Source organism: Musca domestica, unplaced genomic scaffold (genome assembly GCF_030504385.1).
Source record: "Musca domestica strain aabys unplaced genomic scaffold, Musca_domestica.polishedcontigs.V.1.1 19, whole genome shotgun sequence".
NCBI classification, from domain to species: domain Eukaryota; kingdom Metazoa; phylum Arthropoda; class Insecta; order Diptera; family Muscidae; genus Musca; species Musca domestica.
In genome coordinates, this window is record NW_026712245.1 from 13,234,879 (window position 1) to 13,259,646 (window position 24,768).

The 24,768-nt window shown below is 34.7% G+C and overlaps 1 protein-coding gene across 1 annotated transcript in view; it reads left to right on the plus strand.

The window, feature by feature from the left end:
* The window catches only part of LOC101892669 (serine-rich adhesin for platelets), a 107,767-nt gene that overhangs the window by 10,987 nt on the left and 72,012 nt on the right, over positions 1-24,768 (plus strand). The gene's annotated exons all lie outside the window — the stretch shown is intronic.

The window sequence follows — 24,768 nt, forward strand, 5'->3', positions numbered from 1 at the left end:
GCCCTTTGCGAGCCACCACTAGCCGTTTGATTACACAATTAATAATTGGTTTCACGGGTTCATTGCGTTAGCATATCATAGAATGAAATTTGAATATTACCAAGCAAAACATCAGATCACTAGTTAAAAAAATGTCATTGTTTTTATTACACTTTAATTTTATATACGCCGAAAGATGGGTGAATTCGGGATTTCCTGGCCACGAAGTGGCGAAGGGCATTTGCTTTAGTCTCAGTACTCTTTTGGAAACACCTTCGTTGACCAATCACAAATTTTAAGCATTTAAACAAAATTATGTTGATCAATGGGAAGGAAATATTAATTAATTTGATTTCGATGAGCTACAAATCTTCTTTGCCCAAATGTAAAAGATGAGGAAGGAAATACAGCGCCTGACCGATGAAAATCAAAACACATGTTGTGGACTTTTGTAAGATTTAGAACAAACACAGTGGTGGACTGCGACGAATTGAAAATTTGTATGGGGCCTTATTATGTAAGCAAATACATATTTAGATACCGACGACCCCTCAAAAATGTTGATGACGTTTAGGAGTTATATCCAACTCAAGTATTGAAAATTACATAATCATATAGGACAGATATTTTTTTGGCTATAGAATTTTGTATTATGAGAAGCTAATTTTTGCATATTTGTTCATTATCCGTTCATTTTTTAAGATCCAATAAATTGTATATATTAGACAAAATAGTAGCCAATCATTCATTTTATGGAATATATAAAAGAAATCACCAACATTTGTTGTGCTCATTCGATTCATAGGGCCCTCTTCTAAAATATTTTTCGGCAATATTATAAAACAATAAAATTATGAAAATATGCTATTATTTTTCATTATGTCTTCATAGCTTTTGTGAGAGGCAGCGTAACGTCAACATCAGAGTGGACGACGTTTATGGTTTTCGTCTAGTTTCACAGATAAACAGACTTGGGCAACCAGTCAGCCAACCGACTAAAATAAACAAAAACCTGAGGGTGGGAGAGAGAGAGAGACAAGAACACAATAACACTTTTACAAGGTCATCCCTTCATGGCCCTTTCGTGAGGAACTAAATTGTAATGGGTGGTGGGGTGGTGGGGGTGTTGTGATGTCGATCTGTCGGTTCACTGAGGGCAGAACATAATCGTAATGTGGTTCTATTTCATTCATTACATTGGTCCGTACTTATGTTCAAAAGAACAAAGTCTGCTGTTTCTGCGTATACTTACGTGCACATGTGTGTATGATAGTACCACATAAATATGCATATATGTATGTACGTATATATTGTTTAGAATATTTATTTCTCGTATTATTGAAATTAAAACTGGAAACAATGTAAGAATGTGAATATTAGGGATGTTGTAAAGAAAATATTGAACGAACAGGCCAATCACATGTAGCATATTAACAACAATAATATTGACAAGCTAAATAATCTTAACCTAATGTTGGTTGCATTGCTGCACCACAGAAGTGGAAACCACAAAAGTAGCCCAGGCCGCAAAACGCACGAATCCAATGCTTAGAAATAAGCAGTGGATAAATCCAATCAGAAACATATGAAATGTATTTACATGCGATGATTCTACATTTTGAGTTGAATAATCCAAAAAAGGGGAAAACGAATTTAGGAAGTAATTCGGAATTATGAGATGGAGAATTATTACGATTGATATAAAATTCGGTAGTTATTATATATTTACAAAAACAAAAAACATAGTAAACTTTCGATCACTTTTGACGGTCATCTTACTGTGTTTCAAAGCCTGTTTAATAAGGTCGAATTCACACCATAGTCTTCTATTGGTGTCCAAAATTGTTGCTGAAGAAAATTAGCCAAAAGAAGGGCTCATTTAAATATGTTTCGTTTTTAAGGATTGTAGACTTATATTTTCTAAATCAGAGGTATTTATTTAATATATTTCTAATGAATGTTTAACCGTGTTTATCTTAAATGGCCACTTTTTGAGTACAAACTTAAACTTTGATGGAATTTTTGATATCGAACATGGAACGATTTTAACTTGACATTTTTATACATATGCACGGCTCCACTTTATTTTCATATCAGTGGTACGCCACTTTTACTTGCTAAAATTAAAATATAGCTAATTTTTTAAACTGACTTTGCCTTACATTGATATCCAGAAAATAAGAAATATGTTAGAGTTATGTAGATTTGTATTTCGTTGGCAATGTTCGGCAGTATAATATATATAATAAAATAATATGTTATTTATAACAAAAAAAAGCTTCGGTAAAAACTTATAGTTTAACTTCCTCAGAAATTACGCAGATGTGAACGCAATTACATATTAAGTTTAAACTATACTAATTTGAAAATAATTATGCGATTATCGTACTTCGATGCCTTCAATTTTCCAGATAAATATCAGAATTTTCTGTCTGGGTTAAATGAAGTTAAATGCGCTTGATGCTCCTTGAAAAATGAATTTTTGACAAGTCCGAAATAGCAATATTTCCATATTTTAAAACAAAATCTCTTAGTATATTATTCGCTTCCTCGGTATATAGACTATTTATTCTGAAAATATTCACGGCTTAATAAAACGACATACTATTTCTTGGTATATTTCATCCCCAACATATATTTGTGATCACCACCGAACACAACAACAAAACTTTATTGACAAGTTACGAGATTACTATCTATATGAACAGCTATTTGTAAGGAACAGACACACCCAGCTTGGTCGAATCAACTCGTGGACGACCCTGCTGGAGCCAACATGACGAGATATATAATTTATAATACCCTCTGCACTCGAAATAGCCCTGCTGGTTCGGGAAAAGCGTTGGATTGTTGTAATAATATTTGTTCCTTATTCTTGTCAATTGTTTGTACAATGTGGGAATTTCGTCAATCGCTTTATCCCCAAAAAGTAGTAGTGGCATGAACCTTCCCTCTAGATTTCTTTAAGTAATACAGACATATGTAGAAATGCTATTTTGCATTCGGTTTGTCCTATGTTTGTATGCATTATTCGCTGACTCTGAATGAGGACAAATGAAATTCCATTTGTCACGCTATAGCTAACACGTAATGCCTGAGCTTAAACGAAAGTATTTGGGTTAATATAATTGTTTTTATTCATTAAATGCGCAAATGGGTCCTCGGGGTCTTTGTGTGGACGCGTTTCAAGGTTGAAATGAAAATGTTTAAAATTTCGCAATTATATAAATATATATATGAAATAAAATAGGGGTACACAAACATCTCCATCTCAAACTCCATTAGATACACTGCCATTATGCTATCTAATTGAGTGTTACTTTTCCATTCTGAGAAAATCATTGCCACCGCTGATCTCATTCATTGTATTTCGAATAATTTAACACCTTAATGGGGAATTTACATTTTCCGCTCAACTTGTATGGAAGTGCGATTCTCCATCCACATAACACGAACTAGCAACGAAAACAAGTGAAATAATTTAGTTTTGTACTCAACGTAACATTAGCGATGTTTGCCGATTTGCGTAAGAAGTCAAATGTTTATAACAAGTGCGTAAATTTGAAAATAATTACAGTAGCAATCACAAGTAAAAAACTAGCGGAATTTAAAATGTATATTCAGAATTTTAATATAGTCTCTACATAAATTTTTTTTTAAATTTTTAAGCAATGATCATATTTGAATCAATTCCGGTGAATAATGTCGCTAAAATCTTAAAAATATGGGAGATATACGAAAACGTGAACCTACGTAGAAATTTTTTTGTCATATGCTGTAGTACCCATTACGAACTTAAATACGAAATTTGTTACAATTTTGGTGAATAATGTCGCACAAATCATAAAAATACCGAGTATTGGGAGGAACCGTCATGAGGGCTATACGAAGACGTGGACTTGCATACAAAAAATTTTGTCATAGGCTTAAGCATCCATTACGAATTTCAAATACGAAATTTAAAATAATTCTTTTAAATAATGTCGCTAAAATCATGAAAATACCGAATATCGGCTATGCGAAGACGTGGACCTGCATACGAATTTTTTTCCACAGGTTGTAGTAAACAATAAGATCTCCCAATATGAAATTTGAAATAATTCCGATACATACTGTCGCTAAAATCATGAAAACACCGAATATCGGGAGGTACCGTTATATGGGACCGATATGGTCCCTTTTTCGAACTTAACCTGCCTACTGGTAAACTATGCATGTATGCAAAATTTTGGCTTTCTATCTCAATTTGTTCAAAAGATTGCGTAATTACAACAGACAGATGGACATCGCTAGATCGTCTTAGAATTTTACGCAGACCCAGAATATATATATTTTGTAGGATCTATTACAAATATTTCGAAGAGTTACAAATGGAATGGCAAATTTAATATACCTTCCGTAGAATGGTAGAGAGTTTAAAAATAATGTTTTTGTTTTGGAAATCTTTTTTGACTCTTGATGGCAGCTTGGTAAGTGCTTACTGGCTATGGTACAGACATGGCTTTAATCTTCAAAATAGAATTTTCCACTCCCAGAAGTCGGGTTCCATTTTGTTTCGCAGTGTAAAAGGCCATAATGTGTATCTCTGTCCCATCATGCTAATTAAGTTTGTGTGACAAAAGAAAGTTGGGTGGGTGGCAGATATGGAATAATGTTTGTAGTCGCAATTAGACTCAATCACCATGGGTTGCTTCGTTCACATTGTTTAAATAGGTTTAATTGTAGGTAATTATTTTTAATCTCATTTGCGGTCCAATTCACAAAATTCACATGTACCAAAAAAAAAAAAAAAGCACAAATATGAAGTGGCTTTAGTTTTTTTTTATTTAATTGTGTCGATAATTCAATTACTATAGGTGTTCTGATGTAACCTGTAAGGATTTACAGATCAATTGCTGTTTGAAAAAAAATATAATTGGAACTGTTTAAATTAAAACGTCAAGGTTGCTTTTATGCATTACTTTAAAATTATGAGTATTTCCACTTTTTGTTGTTGCAAAATGGATAGGCTTAATCCCATAATTGTAGTTTTCATAAAAACAACTTTTATTTATTAGTGGAGAAAGATGGTAAAGTTTTCCAGGGGGTGAGGCAGGGAATACCATGGTTTCGGAAAGAGCCACCAACCCTCAGTACACTTGGGAATATCAGTTTGTCTGTAAATATTCTCTCAACGAATTATTTTAAATGAGATACCCTACAATACAAAAATATGGAAGAAACCCCCTTATGTCTAATTCCATTTTTGAAAAATTTCGTTTTTGAAGTTATGTGATAAAGCACTGCCCTTAACCTTAACTTTTTGACCAGGGACATTTGCCCAATATTTACGCACTCCGTCGTGTTGTTAGTTGTTGTGTCAATTTTACAGGTAAGTATAATCCAATGGCCATCCAAAATGCCAGAATTCTATATTATTGGCATCTTTTTACTTTTTATTCTTTTATGCCAAGAGGGCATTCTGAATTGACAAAAATTGTCAAAATCGGTCCAGCCATTTTTGAGATAAAGGCATTCTAACTAACATCCTTTTCCTTTGTATTTACACATTTTATATATGTATTTCGCGATATATATCCGATATATTTACTATCGGCACCTTCCTTAAGGTCAGAATTGACCTTCTCGCCTATTTGAGATTTCGCCGGTATTAAAAACTTTTGCTATTTAATGGAAAATTTGAATTTGTTTAAAACAAATGTTATGGTTTATTTCACCCACTAAATATTACGCGATGACCATCCAAATTGGAAGACTTCTGCCCAGCTCTATGCTCTAGCTCCATGCTAACTTCCGCGTCGATTGGTCTATAATTTTGACCTGCGGTCATCTCCAAAAGCAATAGGCTCTTATTCTAACCATAACCGCACCTCCATTTTTAATTTTTCGAGGATCGGGCCATAATTGCGACCTGTAGCTTGATTACAAACTAACGCAAATTAACGGATGCACATACATAGCTAGATCGATTCAGCTCGGCGAGATAGGAAGATTCATATATACTTTCCTATGTGGGAAACCAATATTTCGAGGTGTTACATAATTTTGGCCCAATAAAACTTATTATATAAAAACACCTATCACATATCTCCATCTCGAAAATCGGGATCATAAGCTCATCCTCACTTGGGTAAAAAAGAGTTGTCATAAGAGTTATTTTAAAATAACTTTGAAGGGAATATATGTATAGACAAGAAGGGAAACCAAAGAATTGAATTAAACTAAAATTCTTTTGACATTTCTTCCAAATCTTACAACCACGCTCATAAATATTTTCATCTCCCTCTACTTGTTATGAATTTGTTTACCTAACGAAATAGCATAACCATGTAAGTTGGTTTTGTCCTTACCTCTTGGAAAACTTTACCATCTTTCTCCACTAATAAATAAAAGGATTAGACCTAACTATTTTGCTACAACAACATATCTATGGTATCCCGAACAAAAATGCAAACACTATTTCTATTTATTTTTTTCTATTTCTTCTTAATGGATTTGAGGGCATTTTTTTGAAAATAAATGTTCAATATTTGTTGGGAATTAAATTTTTACCAGGTAAGAAATGTCCATTACTACTTTGAAAGATTGGGGCCAGAAAGAAAACACAACATTAAAATGGTTCAATGCATCAAATGCTTATAACACATGTTTTTATTTCATCATGATCGGTTTGACATTATCTTTGGCAAATTCCATATTTCACCCTGGAAACGAACAACAAGTCAAAGAACATCTCGTAAATATCACGAAAATATATGGAAATATTTGACATTTCTTTGCCAAGCAGAGGAAAAGGGACTGTTCCAAAGTCAACACGCGTTATCGCTGGTTAAGATCGCATTAAAACTAATATCACCCGGTGTTTTTGGGGGCATTTTCCAGATCATTAACAACCATCTATCTTTTATTGAGAAATAAATGCCGTCGATGGAAGTCTAATAAGTTTGGTTAACGTCGGAGCCTATCCAAAAAATTGTATTGGTGCCAAAAGTTTATTTTCATTATTATTATAATTATTTCTTATTTGAATTATTTTCATTGTTAATTTTACTATTATATTTCTCTGACAATATATGTAAATTTAAAAATAAAAAATAATAAGAGACTTCTTATTATTATTGTTATTATTTTGATTATAATTATAATTATAATTATTATTATTATTATTATTATTATTATTATTATTATTATTATTATTATTATTATTATTATTATTATTATTCTATCTTATTACTTTTCTCGATGATGCGCCGAGTTTACATAGCCACCTAAGACACTATTCCACAATAAAATGATTTTTGATTCGCCATCATTTATTCAACTACCTCGTACATTTGCACCCGTGTGACAATAGTGTCATGATATGTATCTCTGGCGACTCGTTACTTGGAGGAGACATGTGCATACACACGGTTTTTCCGTTTCAGAGTTCTCTGCTGTCGCAGCAACATTTTTGCCGTTTCAATTGTTGTTGTTGTTATTGTCGTTGTTGCTTTAAGTTCATGTGAATCTTGAGGTGAGGAGGACGAATATATTTTTACGCAACTCTCACTGAAATGCGATGTGATCATGTTTTCTTTATTATCAAATTTATTGACTCATTTCTGTCGGTGTCGCCGTGAAAGATTATGTACAGTGTAGCGGATTCGAATCTGGAAAATTAGAAAGTCTCCAAGTCATATTTCCTATTGTCTATGTATATCTATGGAAATAGTTCAGTGAAGTTCGGCCGGGTCGATTGAATGTGGCACTTAATATGTTTATAACTGTTGAAATCCAGAATTCTAAATTAAGAGAAAAATCACAGTTATATGAAAACATATAAGTCAAATATAGTCTCTTTTTACAACAGATCATTGTAACCATTACGAACTACAACAGCAACATTTTAACCTTTTTATACCCTCCTCCTTGGAAAGGTCCTTGGAAAGGAGAGTATATTAACTTTGTCATTCCGTCTGTAACATCACTAAATATTCGTCGTAGATCCCATAAAGTACATATATTCATAATCAGCATAACATTCTAAGTCGATTTGACGACGTCCGTCAAATGGGTTCTAGCTGCTTTGGCGAAACTTTGTGTGTATAGATCCACGTTTTTGTATAGCCCCATATAGCGGTATTTGCCGATATTCGGTATTTTGGTGATTTTTGGCACATTTTCCTATGAATATGTCTAAAAATTGGTATTTGTGGGTCATAATGGGTTATAATGTTTCCATTAAAAGTTCGGCCCGCCAAACATAATGTTTTTTACTTGTTTTATAAAAATATGGCTAAATCATATTAATTCCGACCAGTGACAGAAACCGTTAAATGAGGGATATATAAAAACTTGGACCAGTATGAGCCATCTTGGAAATGGATCTGCCTGTTGCAGGCCAGACATCGATAGATTGTCTTAGATTCAAGATCAAGAATATTTATTCTTTATAGGAAAATTCTTATATGGAAATGATTACTTTGGCCGATTACAACCGGAACCACTAAGTAAAGACAAAAGCCAGGTGGTACCGATTTTATGATATCCGACAGCACTATAGGCGTTTAGTAGGGTCACCGGTAGCAAATAAATGTACTCAAAATCAGACTTTTAAAACTCTCCACCATGGGAAAACGATTAGCTTTAAAATACTTAAAATTTGGCGAAGTATTTATACGAGGTTTAGGTCACATCCAGAAAAAGAATGAATACATTCACTCGGTAGTGAAACATGCTCGCCAAAGAGTAGGAGTTTTGTATGGAGTTTAATCTTCACTCTCCACACTTCACACTGAAAATTAAAGTGGGAGCAAAATCGCTGGAAATAGAGTAGGTGTTTGTCTAAGAGTGAAACCGAGTGGAAAATAAAATATTTTCTTTTGTGAATTGTGTGTGCGTGTGTAACAGCAAACGGGTTTGGTATTGCTGTGAACTGTGAGAGGAGGGGTGTCGATCGTGTACAAAGTCAAAGAAGAGAGTTCTCGAGAAGAAAAACAGTAGAAGCAAGGGACCGGTGGATTTTGTATACAAAACCAACAACACTATCAAATGATTCGTTAGAACAGATAAGTGTATTTGGATTAATTTAACCACATTTTCCAACAACATGTCTTTAAACTTGAAATTTTTAGTTCTCACAACTTCCCTATATCGACGTCTCGACAACGATTTGAAATGTGGAATATCAACTCCTGTCGCTGAGAATTTTCAGTATAGGTGCACGTTTACCCCTGTTACCCCATATTCAATCGAGAATATGAGTGGACTTCTTTGTTACTCGTTTTGTTCTTTTTTGAAGAAATTAGTTACATGAAACAACTGGCTTTGCTATTTATTTGTGCATAGGGTTGCAAAATTACAGGTAACGATGAAGGGTAAAGCCATTGTATCAAAAAAAAAAAAAAGAAAAAAACAAGAGCTTCACATTTCCAACCAAAAAAAAAAACGTGCTTATGGCCTTCATTGTAGTGAAACCTTCCCTTAACACTTCGCATTGGTATAGTCCTCATATCTACACACATTACACTATGGAATCTTGGATCTGGAATACTGTGACTTCCAATGCTGGGACAATACGGGATAGAAAGTAAAAAAAAAACACAAACAAATCAATTCGAATTTGTTTTTGTAGTTCATGCAGAGTATTTTTAGGAACTTTCTGACTTTTTGCTGCGACTGCCGACGTGAGAGAGTTTGCCGTGAGTCAAATAATGAATGACGCGACGCACTCGTGAATGCATAGAGCGACGCTGCATCAGCTTGTGCCAAGTAAATGTTCTTGGCCACACGAATCGCCTCGCTTCGCCGTCAGTATGTCGTTGGATGTGTTGCAAAGTGTTTGATCTGTGCGTTGTTGGATCGTTGTCGGTGTCGTCGATCAATTTACGTGTTGAAGAATTGTCGATTGAGTTGTTATTGTCGGTCGTTGCAGCTTTTGCTGTTATTGTTTTTCGTTAAATATTTCAATTACAAAAAATTTCAATGCTGTTGATGTTGTTGTTGTTTCTGTTGACATTGTTATTATTTTACTAAGCCTATTGTGAGTGAGGTGAAGAAAGTTGCATTTGAACGGAGCTATTAAGTAGATATCGCCAGAGTGAAAATGTGATTATGGCCGTAACACGTATTACTTCGTGGCCCGCGTCCCCCTCCTTAGCCGAACGTTGCAATGAAATCAATCATTTGTCATTCGCTCGCCGTCACTGTTGCACGAATAAACCGAGGAAACCTCAAGCCGATTAAAATTATATATCTTTAATTAAAAGTAATCATGTTTAATACCTACAATAGCCAACAGCTCTATATCCGGCCGCAGCATATGACCTGCAAGTGAGTGTCATTTAATTTGACTGATTTTTGTCTTCATTCCGCAGCGAACGGTCATCATGTTGCCGGTGTAAATTAAATTAAGATTTAATTGGAGATTTTTTCCCAGTTATTAAAAGAGTGAAAACATGACGGAATGAAATGCATACACATATGTATGTGATCATTGTTGATAACTACATACATATGTACATACATACATGCATTTATATCGATACGAGTATATAAATATGCATTTTTGAATTGAATTGAATTGATATGGTTGTGGAGTTTTAAAATTCCTCTGTAAGCCGAAATTGAAATGTATATTGATCCTGGGCCAACATCTTTATTTTGAACAGTTTACTTTGCAGCCTAAAAGTTTTTAATTTCATAGCTGCTTGACGTCCGTGAGAATAAATTGTAAATTCGAAGATATAAACCATTACAATTTATCTTCACGAACATAACTGATTAAATGCACACAACTATCAGGAACATTCAGTTTGCAAAACATCACCGCAAAGTTACACTATACGAGAGAATCTCCTCGAATTCAGAAACTAGCTTTTATATAAATTACTCGTTCTAAAATCATAGGCCGAAGCTTCTAATTTCTGGCAGTTTTTGCGAAATTTATTAATCCTACTAATTATTATTCTGAAATAACGAAAGCAAAATCTAGCATTTTAGAGTGTTTTTGTATCGTGAAACCTATGAGTTATAGTTTTTATTTTATTTTTATGCCCTACACCACAAGGTGGTCAGGGTATTATGCCTTTGTGCATTTGTTTGTAACAGGCAAAAGGAAACGAGATATACCCATAGTTCCATTTGATGATCTGCATAGAATCACATTCTGAGTCGATTTATGCATGTCCGTCCGTCCGTCTGTCCGTCTGTATTTTTGTAAACAAAGAACAGTTCGCATTTATGGCCCTATCCAGATGATGCACAAATCATTTGTTTGGCCCAAGGACGAACCCTATTGAAATTGGAGATAATCGGTAAAAAATAGATATAGCTCCCATATATATATTCGTCCGATTTGCCTTTTATTGTGTGTGTGTGTGCCAAATTTGATCGAAATCGGTTCAGATATAGCTATAGCTCCCATATATATTGTTCATCCGATTTGCTATTTTTTTCCTCCGCAGCCGTAATATGCACTATGTAACAACAATATTTGGGGAAATATATCAAATACAGCCCAGAAATACATTTGCTAAATTTTACCGAGATCGGTTCAGATTTGGATATATCTCCCATATATAACTTCGTCCGAATTATATTGTGCACCAAACGTCTAATATTTTCCCAAATTGGATGAAATTTGTCACTTACGACCGAATTGAGTCTAGACTAGTATGTCAAATTTGGTGAAGATTGGTTCAGATGTAGCTATAGCTCCCATATATACTGTTCATCCGATTTGTTATATTTGTTACCCACAGCCGTAATATGCATTCTGTAAAGACGATATTCAGGGAAATATATCAAATACTGCTCTGAAATATCTTTACCAAATTTTATCGAAATCGGTTCCAATTTGGATATAGTTCCTATACATATCTTTATCCGATTTCAAATTAATAGTGCACCAAAAGGGCAATACAAGTCCGAATTTAAAAGATACAAATGCTTCGGCATATTTTGTACTTTGACCTTTAAATTATAATCAAAGCGTGTATGATTAAATTCTCCCATCAAATCTTTTAATTTTTATGTGGAGCTCTACTAAATTAGCAATGTGGTGTAGGGTATCATGAGACTTTAAGACTTTCTTTACTGGTTGTTTATTATTTTAGAGTTTTCGTTTGCACAGCAGGTCTTGTCTACATACAATTTAAAACAGCTACTTTTAATGACTCCCGAGACCTTCCAAGTCTTGAGATTCTACTGCTGTATTCACTCTATATGCACACTTACTTCGTGGATTTAAAATAGCATTCATAAATTAATTTATTTTATAAATGCATTCGCATCATTGTTATACATCTACTTCCATTAAGTCAATTTGTAATTTAATTTCCTTCAAGATCTTTCCAATGTTTATTCTTTGGGTTTACTTCCTCTTCCTTTGTGAACATCCACATGTCCGCCATGCCTCCACATACATTTTTGCATTTGTATTTGCATGTTTATTTATTGTGCCAAAAACATAATAAATGTATTTGGTTTATTGTACCATTGTTGCCATTATTTTATCCAACAAAGTAATGTCATTTCTACTCTCCAGGCTTCCTAGAACTGAACGGGCCAAGAGTGGAATAAAACAATGATTTCCTACTGATTTAAGCGATTTCACTCCGAACACCCACTGGTATGACCCTTATCGTTTCATGTTCCTCTTCGGTTTTTTTTTGGTTTTTTGTTTTTGCATTTCAACTCATGCGAAAATATTGTAGGAGCACAAGCACGCAAATGGACATGGACATCCAGTGGATGTTTGTATTGGGGTTCGTATCCATAAATTTACTTCCATGAACAGCAGCAGCACAAACGCTTTTAAGGGGGATGCCCAAGAAATAAGTTTCCATTAAACTTTAATTGTCATTGCTTGGCCGGTTGTAAGAGTTCTGTGATGTCGTTGCATTTTTTGCATCTATTTTTTGTGGATGAGTCTTTTGTTCTGTTGCCCACTTGCAATTCCACAGAATTGGGGAACAATTTCATGAAATGTATTTGATTTACTTAAATTGAACATTTTTACAATAACATCGGGGCCCCGATTTCAAAAGGAGAAATTTAAATATTTAGAATCGAGTGCAATTAGAATGAATGGAATGAATGTTGTTAACTTTTTTCAACAGAATGTCTAATGACAAGACGAAAGTGGAAATTTGAAAAATATTTTCCAATCAAAGGTGAGGTTCTCTAGTATGGTCATAGCTCTGAGGGCATTATTTTGAAAATAGATATTCATTTTTTGGCAAATAATTGGAGCTTTTGACAGAAACATGATGATTGAGTATTTGTCAAGCATATTTTAATCGTTATGCCTTTATGTCTATCATCTTAGGGAATCGTTCCATACATGTCATAAACTGAAGCCTACTGGTGCTTATTAATCCTAGTCAAATCTTATAATAATCACTGTATCGATTGTTCGGAAGTCTACGATAGCTCGCAATTTTGTTGCGTTTAATGCGTACGTTTCTAGGCGACCGCCTCTTTTTCCGAATATTATAAATACTACCCCACCAAAGATGTTGTTCATGCGAATTAAATCCCTTGGCTACACTTTCGGCACTTCCCATGAAAATGGCTTGTTGTGTAATTGTAATTCTCCTTGGACCTATAAATATTGTCGCAACAACGATGACAAATACGTCCTATTTTTGAACATTCGTGTATCCATCCGACCATGCTATGCAAAAAAAAAAAAAAAAAAGAGAATAAAAACACAACCCCATTAAATTAAATGAAAAATGATTAAAATTTGTGGTGAATATCTAAAATTAAAAAAGTTTCAAAATAAAAACGATGACCAGATATGCATAGAATTAAAGCAGACTATGTGGACAAAACGAGCCCCATGAGAGTAAAATTCTCACTCCCCTTTTCATTGGTTTTTGCATGATGAACATCAATAAAATGTTGTCTCTCTTCCTCCCCCATTCACAAGTGGTTGTGTGGTTCTGGATGATTGACATTAAATATCTGGCAATAATTTTAACACGGCAATTTTCTCCCATTTCACAGTGGGTGTTCTTTTTGAAGTTTTAAAGCTTTTCGCATTTGGTTTTTCAATTTGCTCCGGATATTGGGAGGTTTAAGCAATGGCAATTGTAGGCCCATTTAGAACTGCCATAGCAATTAATGAAGATTGGAGTGTGGTGGATGAACCTCATCAAGTCATTAAATGTCTATTACATCTCGGAGACATTACCCTCTTCCGAGTTCATTGGACAAAGACACCTTTCCACTGAGCGATTGTGGAGGAAGGCTGCTTTTGGCAAGTTTCTATTACCCAATCGATAGTGGGAAGTCGCTACGGCACAGTTCATTTACTTATGATTAAATATTTACATACTAACCTCATTACGACATATTAGCCCATGGTGTATGTTCCGAACGTTTGCAATGTGTTGCTTCGTTCGTAATTGTCGTCGTCTTTGGTGTTGCTGTTGCCGTGAATAAATGATGATGTGCGGAGGGAAATTGTTTTCTGCTTCTTTGGATAAATTTACACCGAAGACAACCTGACACAATGGGTCAACAATTTATTGACAGTGGTACGACTGTTTCAAATTTTACTTGATAATTTAATAAGCCACGAACGTAGGAACCAAGTGGACCTCTTAAATTTTACGAAGGCTTTAGTTTCGTCGCATAATGCCAAACACCTATAAATGACAAATGTTGATCATATATTTAATTTAATCTATATTGAAATCGAGGTAAGGAGCGGCTCAGTACGCCCTCTTGCGAGATGATGGATAATCTGGATATATTTTACTCGATGTTGTCAGTTTACTCGAAAGTCCAGTTAAAGGGAGCGAAGCGGGAGAGAAATGGTGAGAGTTGTTTGACAGAGAGTGGCGGGATTTTACTGGGAGAAATTTATCAAGTCAGATCTAGCAAACTTAACCCTCTGTTTATTTTTTCAAATTTAAAATTGAAAATGGAATTCCACTTTTAATTTAATAAAATTTTTAATTTAATAAAATCAATACTTTTTTAAATCCGTTCTCTTAAAAATTTAATAGATATGAAAAAGATAAGATAAGATATGCATTTGCAAGATTAGCTCATTTTTTGCTGATTAACCTCGGATTTGAAGGTTTATTTGAGGTATATGCAACGGAATTGACAATTTAAGCAAACAGATTTTTTTAAACCATTTACAACGTAATGGTATTATAAAATTCCCTTCATTTTTCCTGTAAGTTTTATTAGTTTTTCGAAGATGGGATGGCTATCATATTTAAGGGAAAACATTTAAATATTGGAAGTTTTGGAACACATAAATAAGGAGTTCCTCCTTTATGTAGTCGCAAATTCGTCGACACATATCTCTCAGAAGTAATTGAATTAAATTTTATCCGATGGGCTTCAACGCAGTCCTAAACTCGGTACTCTGCGAAATTCCACATCGATTAAACTATAAATGTGAACTGAACAAACGGGCGGACCCATATGTAGCTAAATCAACTCGTCAGATTGGTGTAATAAACGTTGGGTCTACGACCAATATTTCTAGGTACCGTACCGCATAGTGGTGTAAGGATTAAAAAAATCACAATGCATATTTACTGCTCCAGCACTGCTTAATAAGCCTCGTCAGGTCGCATTTAAACTACACTGTGCAACGAAACTTTCAACGTTTTGTTTTTATTTTTTGTGATGCCAGTATGGGTTTGGGGTTTTTATGCTACCGTTAAGGACGGACACTCTTCATTCGATTCGGGCGGACGTACTTGGCTGTTGCATGCCAGTATTGTTGTTATGGGCTTTTATGATTGTTTTTTTCTTCTGCTTCTTCCCCAGCAAAACAATGGCCCAATAACATTTTTTCTGCCTTGGCTATAAAAAGTCATTGGCGTTTTTCATTTTGTTTTGCCATCGACGCCACAAGTTGCAATTAATAATGATGTTGTTGGCGTTGTTGTTGTGCAGCTACCAGTGTTGAATTGTTGTAGTTGGTGGTGGGAAAACAATATGAAGACAACTGCTGCGAATTCTATGTTGGACACGATGTGTCGTCCAGTGTGTACACCTGGTGTGTGGGCAGTTAATGCTGGCGTGTTTCTCACATTAGGAATATTGGTTTTACACAGACACGCATTTACACGAACAACATGGATGGACACATATTCCCGCCACTGTACCTCAAATGTGACACCACTCGCTATTCATTTTTTAACCCTCTCATGCCCGAATTAAAATGCACGGGCCTAAATTTCTTTTTATGTGCTCTATATGTTAGTCTTGACTCACATCTGAACTGATAAAAAATTCAAAGTCCTTTTTATCCTGGTTCATCAGTTACAGAATGTTGCCTATGGGCAACATTGGGCAATATCAGTAAATTTCAAGAAAGCATGTATTTTTCTTTATTATTTTTTTTTTTTATTGAAATTTAGGTATGAAAAGATAGAAAACAATTTTTTGTGGATTACAGCACAAATATACGTTGCATTTACTACACTTGGAACGCGGATAACCAGTCTGGCATAACCTGCATCTACCTTTTGCTCCCCATTCTACCCAGTGACCAATATTGTCAAATCGTTTGGATTTGGGAGGTTCGGTAACATATGCTCTTTTGTGGGAACTTGACTCCGAGGCCGTCGAAAGAACTGGTGATGAAGGAATTGAAAGAAGCGATGTTGGACGACCCCTTTTCCTTGGGAAAACAGCTGTTTGAGTTGCGTTCAAAAGCTCGTTAGCAATGTCCAACTGGAACTTTATTAGTGGCATATGCTTTACTTCTCCGTCTGTATATTTGAGGTCTCTGCGATACAACAGCCAACTATTTACTATACAAGCATTAAAACTCCAGTATACTATGCGCATATACCATTTGTTTGAGCGGTGGTTGATTTTGTATAATTCCATCAACATGTCAGCAAGATCAACCCCACCCATATGTTTGTTATAGCATTTCACTATACCTGGACGAGATATTATCATGAACTTCTTTTCCTTTCGGCACCATCTCTTGCACTCACTCATGGGGTTTTTACCTATATAGTTGGAAACTAGTTGAACGCTCTTGTTGTCATACCAGCGGCAAGCAATCAAATTGTGCGTTGCCTCATATTTACAATCGAATGAGCCCCGTCCTCGTTTTTGAAGCTCCTTCTCACTGCATAGAGCACAGTTCTTCAAACGATTGCTTCGGATTGTCCCAACGGATAATATTCCTCGTTGACGTAGCGCAATCATCAAGTTTATTGACGTAAACCAATTATCAAAAAATAATTTGAAGTTTTGGTTCATCGGAATATTGGATGCCAAAGCTAAAACAATATCTGATGATATTCCCATACCAAAAGACTCACAAGTTCCTTCACCAATGTAAAGAGTAAAGTCGTACATTATGCCCGATACACCAGCTCTAGTGAACATTTTGAATCCCCACTTGTGTGGCTTATTTGGCAGATATTGTTTCAAACTGTGTTGACCTAATAAAATATATATTACTGGATTAGAAAGAAAGATATAAATATAACCACATTAAATTAAATACCCTTATATGCAATCATTTGTTCATCAACGCTTTGGAATTCTTCTTGGGGAATTGCATTGAATTTACTCTTTATAAAATTCAGCAATGGGCGAACTTTGTATAATTTATCATACCCAGGTTGACCCTTTTCAGTTTGAGCAGCATTATTGTTAAAATGTAAAAATTGTTTAATTTTTTCAAATCTATTTCTTGGCAATGCATTTCCAACTGCCGCCAATTTGAAATTTTCTGCCCATGCCATTCGATATGTTGGAATATTGACTACAGCAAGGTATAGCAATATACCAACATATCTTTTTATTTCAAACACATTACATTTTAGTTCAGTTCCATTACTTTGTAACGCATACAAATTTGTCTCTTCACAAATCTTCTGCCAAACTTCATCTGTAAAGAACTGGAAGAAATATTCGATTGGTTGTTTCACTTCATTGCTGAGCACTTCGCTTTTCCAAGTGGTGTTACAATCAGTAAACTGTTGACTCCTCCACCTCAAACTTTGATAATTAATTTTCTCCATCATCTCCTGTAAAACCTCTCTATTTTCAGATCCTGTTCCGACATCTTCACGGCTATTTAGTTCCTCAATTAGATTAACTTCCATATTTTCGCCACTATCAATCACATTTTTTAGCGTTTCTTCGATGACGTTTTCGAAATTCACAGTTTTTTCCTCTTCTTCTTCATTTTCCTCATCCTCAGAAACATCCCAGTCAAAATTTGTAATTTTTTCAATTTCTGCCTGTGTTAAACCTTTTGGTCGCATCTAAATATGTTTTTGAACATAAAGAAATGTACACTGTTCAGAAAATACCACTTGACCAATGTTGCCTATAGGCAAAAGCACTTTTACAAAAATATTATAAACAAACTAAAGACTTATCTTATAATTTTTCTTTTTTACATAACTCACTTACCTTTATTTATTTATATTCTGCACTTGGTTTCACAGTAAAAAAAAAAATTTTAATGTTTTTTTAATTTTTTTTTTATACACACTTTTTTTGCTAAATGTTCACTTTACCGAGATCGGCTACTGAATGAAGTCGTGTCTAGCTGACAGAACAAAAGATGGATTTAAGCTTGCACAACTCCTATAACTACACAATGCAAAAAACCGCATGTCAAAAAATTCAAAATAACGGGACTTAGAAGCACATGGGCACAATGTTGCCTATAGGCAACTGTGGGCATGAAAGGGTTAAGATGTGTGCCGAACACAGCATGATTACTAACTGCAATGGTAGTACCCAGTGATAATTGTTTGGACTCAATACTGAAAATAGAGTTTAGACCGAGAATTATTCCATAAGCGAAAATAGTTTTTATCGTTTTGAATACGTTTATTTCCTTGCGAATATATATTTTCATGGTTGCCTTAGCAAAGCTGATTACTCTCATAATAAGAAAATTTATCATTCAGAGTCTCTTGTTCTGTTTTAAGGCACACGAAATGGCGTTAGTTTAGTTGTAGCTATGTCTGGATTTTGATCCCTCATTTAATGTTTATAGGGGGAAATAATGAATTCATCAATAGAAATGGAGTTCAGCTGTATTCAGATTAAATTTTTGTTGTTAATTGAAATTTGCAATAGAAGAAAAAGTTACTATAAAATACTACTGTTTCGGTTTCAATGCCGTCATAAAATGCCTTTACCTTTGGGTGTGAATTGTGTTTTTTCCTGAAGCAAAGCAAAAACTTTGTTGCCCTCCATACATAATTAAGGAAATTATAGCAAAACGTCGTCTGTTCGATCGAAATCCAATGATAAGCTAATGAGGTCAATATAAAAATAAATTCACACAAACCGAGAAATTCTCAATTAAATCTGGACATGCAATTCAAATCCAAATGATTATTAATTTGTGGATAAATTATTGTTGAACATGTGTTTGTGGGTGGCTGAGTGTGTCTGTAACCTTTTTTTTCGCAACACACATAGACATACAAAAAAAAAAATACACTTTTTTCGCATAGGAAAACAGAAAAAGGCAAACAAACGAAACATGGCTATATTCATTAGCTTTGTTTGCTTATATTGAGCGCCGCTTGTTGGCTTTTTGTTTATGCGAAACACTCGACATTATTAATATTTCAGGGAAAAGAGCGGTAGTTGCCATCCCATCCTACCCTACCCTACCATACCCAAGCCTACTACCTACCTACAAGTCGCAGTTTCATGTTTGTCGGCATTTCTCTTATCAGTGAATGACACGAATTCCAAGTACTCCGAACAATGGCACCTAGCAAAGATAAATACATTTCAGAATGAAATTATTTCCATGGAGATGGAGACTATGTCAAATATTGGGACAAGTTTGTTTTCATTGTGTTTTTGTGCTCCACATCATTATTGAGTGATTTTCCGCAATTTCGCAAATCCAATATAATGAGGCGATTTGTTTTACCCCTGTCTTCTGTGGGGAGGTTTAGACGTGACATTTGTTTGTATCATACGACAATATGTAGCTCATGCACAGAAAAGGCTAGAAATCGAAAGCCTATTTTAATTCGAGGTCTTATAGGAGAAACAATCAGAAAAGGGATTAAGTTTGGCCGGGCCGAACTCCATCCACCATGAGAAAATCGTTGCAAGATAGTTTTTATGGGTAATAATCTAAAAATCGGGCGGTGTCTTAAATATGAATCGATTCCGATTGTTTTGTAAAGAGTTGATTTACTCGATGAGAACTCAATGTATTAAATTATAGGATATTCCGTTAAAAATGTGGTCAAGAACTACAAAATACCTCAAATCGAATGGTGTGGGTATTGTGGATTTGAAAGGAATGCTATTTTCTGAAAGCCGGTAACCTAGTTGAAGATGTGTGTGAGACCTTTAAAGCACTTAAAATCGATATGTGGCTACATCGCAAATATAAAAACTATATTTGAACGTTGCTGCCCAGGTAAATTCTACGTACAGATATCCAAAAATGCGGCTTCAAATAACTTTTACGTGAACCGGTCCATACATCCTTCGAGTAAAGTTAATGTCCATACAAACTTACCAAGGTTCACCATAAATATTCTGTGCTCTATCCTGATTCCGACATACGGATAGACATTGCTCAATAGACATCGAATTTTACGCAACTACGTTCTTCTACGAATATTGCGAGGTACTACAAACAGGGTGACACCATTAATATGTGGGGTATGAAACGAAATGCTATAGCTAAGCTAAGAAATGCTAATCTTAGAAATGGTACTTAGCTAAGAAATGCATACGAAATCAGATATTAGTCCTACGATTTTATGTCCACATGTATTTTTCCATTTTCATAAAGTCTTTCGAATCATAGCTGAAATTTTGCTTTATAGATTCTTTTTATACCACCTACCATAAAAAGAAGGGTATATTAAATTCGTCATTACACAGACCCCCTAATGTTTACATATTCTTGGTCAGAGTATAATTCTATGTCGATGGTATGGTGAAGGCCATAAAAATTTCGGCCCAGCCGAACTTAACGTCTTGCATTGCAAAATTATTATTTTTCATGAACCAACGATGGTGGCGGTTCGGATGATTAAGTTTGGTGCAGATGTCGATGTTGTCGGTGAGGATTCCTCCGGTGGATGGTGTTCCACTCTAATTAATGTGTGAAAACTTGAATGAACACTCAAAATGCACGGGCTGATGAATGAATGTGTGTATGAATGAATGAAAGAGTTAAAAAATGGGGTATGGAAAATAAATAGGTGAAGACCTTCCCCCGTCCATTCGAATTCCTCAAATATTGAAACAAACATAACTCACAAATAGCGAATTATATGTAAACTATTTACAAAGGAATGCTGAGCAGAGGAATGGTGAGGGTTGACTGCGGTGAGCAAAGGTGTTTATCGATATGAGGTGATGATTGTTGCATAATAAATAAACAACTTAGTATGTGCGGCATGTTGCTGCTGTTCATTTGGATTCCCCCATTTGATGCTCAATTGATTCGAATATACTTGTAAAATACAACTTAGTTTCATTTCGAAACGAAAAAATGCGGCAAATCAATTTCATCAATAGATCATCAATCAGTTGTTCTGTCAGTCGGGAATAAATCAGACGTCGTGGGTGTGCGGCAGTTAGTCAGTCCGCTGGACATGGGATAGCATGCCATTGGTATGCCTTTGGTGACATTCGATCGATGCACTTCGATTTCGTTTAAATGACAATTTAATGATTTCATTTAAATGTCAATGTTTGCTCATCTGGGGAATGCCAAACGAATCGAAAGCCAATGTCAGTTGTGAAAGAACTCGATGTTTACATAATGAGAATTTGCGTTTGGTTTTATTTTAATTCGATGAACTTGGAATTTTGCAACATTTTGTGAAATAAAATACTGCGCAATATTATTTGGGGTTTGAAGTAGAACTGGTGTTATGCGAAACTGTGCTGCTAATTAGAAAAACCCCCGAATTTTTACTGTGTTAGTATGTGTTAGTATAAAGGTGGACTTAAAACAACCTTTTTATGGGTAAAGAAAGTAAAGTTTTTGAAATCTGTGTGACCATAATATCTTACACCCGCTATAAAAATGCCAGGAATCTCAACACATTCTTAAGGATACACATTTAGCTCAGGGGAGCGTAAACCTATATCTATGTTTAAGTAAAGAGAGCCCACGTTTGAAGCTATTTCCTAGATTCCTATAATGTTTCTCATTATTTTTTTTAAACCACTATATGTTGGGGTTATTATAAGTTTGATTGGGCCAAAAACTATGTAACACCTCGAAATATTGGTCCCCGATATAGGAAACTAGTGTAAATCTTTCTATCTCGTTGAGCTGGGTCGATCTAGCTATGTATGTCCGCCCGTCTGTCCATGTCAATTTGTAATCACGCTACAGCTCTAAATTGAGCCTGGAGGTGGGGTTAGGGTCAGAATAGATCCCTATTGTTTTTGGAGATGATTGCAAAATTTTTGTGGACTTAAATGGACAAAAAACAGAGAAATTTCCTGATTTTGCAGCTGCTCTACAGGTTGCAATTATAGTTTAAAGCTGGATAGAGGACCGGGTCATCGGACAATATTTAGCAGTTAAAAATCACCATAACTTTTATGAAAAAAATACGTACATTTCTGCTAAACCACGAATATTTTTAATTCTACTGAAATCACAAATACATTAAAAGTTCACTTTTGACCTTTACTCTGATACCGATAGCTAAGATACCGGGTACATAGAAAATAGGTACAATTTAAATGTACAAGAAATTGATGTTAGTTATTCCGCTTATAAGTCAAGAACCGCTGGACTGATTTTGACAATTCTCACCTATTCGAAATGCCTTCTTGCCAGAAAAAGATAAAAATCTATGAAAATCGCGCAAAAATATGCCAATAAAAATTGAATATTTTTTTGTCAAATTTTTATTTCATACGATTTATTATGGTATTATATTCAGGTCGCAATTATTGTCCGATCCTTACAAAATTTTGCATGGACGTAGGGTTAGGGTCAGAATAGATCTCTATTGTTTTTGAAGATGGTTAAAAATTAAAATTAAGAGAGAGAGAGAGAGAGAGAGAGAAGGACAGGACAGAAGTCTAGCATTTTTGATGACCATTGGATTATATTTAGCTGGTAAAATTGACCACAACTTTCGTGTGAAATTGTTTTGAATAACAATAAACACAACAGAGAGGGGTGAATATTGGGCAAATGCTCCGGTTCAAAAGCCAAAAGTAACATTTGAACAGGGATGTATGATATTATTTCAAAAATGAACCAAAGGGGATTTCAAATATATTTTAATGTCTGTAGGTATCACATAGTCGGCCCCGAACGAGTATAGCCTTTGCCTACTTGTTTTTTTTTTTTTGCAAATGGCTGCTGTCTAAAACTAAACAATTTATTAATGAAACAAACATTTTATTATTCCTTCCGCCAAAACTCGCGCTTCGCTATTCTCTTGAAAAAGTTCTGAGTTAATGAATGAATGATGTTGCCGTGCGATAATGTGCTGTAATGGATGGCATTGCAGGTAGCTGCTTCCAAGCGGCTGAAATGTTGTAGCGCTTTACTGCAGGTTGTTGTTCTCGCCGGCAAACAGAGCGTGAAGTCAGTTTTCAGTTGGGCTTTAATGATGGCAAAGACGATGGCTGAAATTGTTGTTATTTTCTCTTGGTGCTGTTATCTTCAGTCTGTGGACTATTGGGAGATGAACACACTCCTCCATCGCTAGTTTGTTTGGGGCCAAAGTCTTTACTTTTTGCACTTGAGCGTTCAGTCATAAATAATGTTAAATATTATACTCGTATTATACAGGAAATTAGAGAGAAATGTTTTAGAGAATATTTGGTGGATGTGTAAATCACTTGAAAACAACAATTTAATGAAAATTATCATGAGCCGAAAATATTATTCTTGAACCAAAAATTTGATAAATCTTACGATTTATAAACAGGCGGGACTATGTTCCAACCATGATAAAGATTGAAATGTAGTTCAGATTCAATAGAAATAGATAAAATGCAGCTCTGCAGTAGATTCCTATTCCGCAAAATATACCTTTGGAGCATGCATTAATTTGCTTTTATTATCTTGGTTGGATATGGTCATCGCAAAATTCTAAAATGTAATCCTAACTAACTTCGAAAGTCTTGTTATTGTTACATAATAATGATATATTTTTATTGATAGATGTTGTGTTTTTACGCAAAAGTTCAGTATATGATGGTGAAATATAAAGAAATTTTTACAGTTGAGTGCTGAAAGTTTACTGGGGAAAAATTAGGACTTTTGTTTGGACTATTGTTTCGATCAGCTGGATTTTTTTTTTAGATTTATTGCTAGATCTATTCCAAATGTTTTGAAACGGATTTCGTCCAAATTTCAGGGTCAAAACCCGTTATTACGAAGGCTATAATGTGTATTCTTTCTGACCATAAGGCTGAGAGCACAAATACACACACGTCGCAATAATACCAAAGCTGGGTTAGATTGTCAAAGATATAACACCTTAAACTGGGGATTTTATTCCCAAATCTTGCTTTACTTGTAATAATGGAAATTTATTTGTAGTATGTGTATATTTGGGAGGGATTACATTTAATTTTTAAGGCGTGGCAGAATTAAACTTTCAAAGTTATGGTGCTAGTGAGTTCTGAAATCTGAACACCAAATAGAATGTTGAATCATTTTTTTGAGCTAAGCCTATGTCCCCCCAAACATTTATTACAGATTAGTAGATATTTAAGTTATTTCCAAAATGCCAAACTTAATAGCATTTTAATTAGACCCATAAATAATAATAAAAACAACAACTAGCCTAAGAATACTGTTGTTGTTTA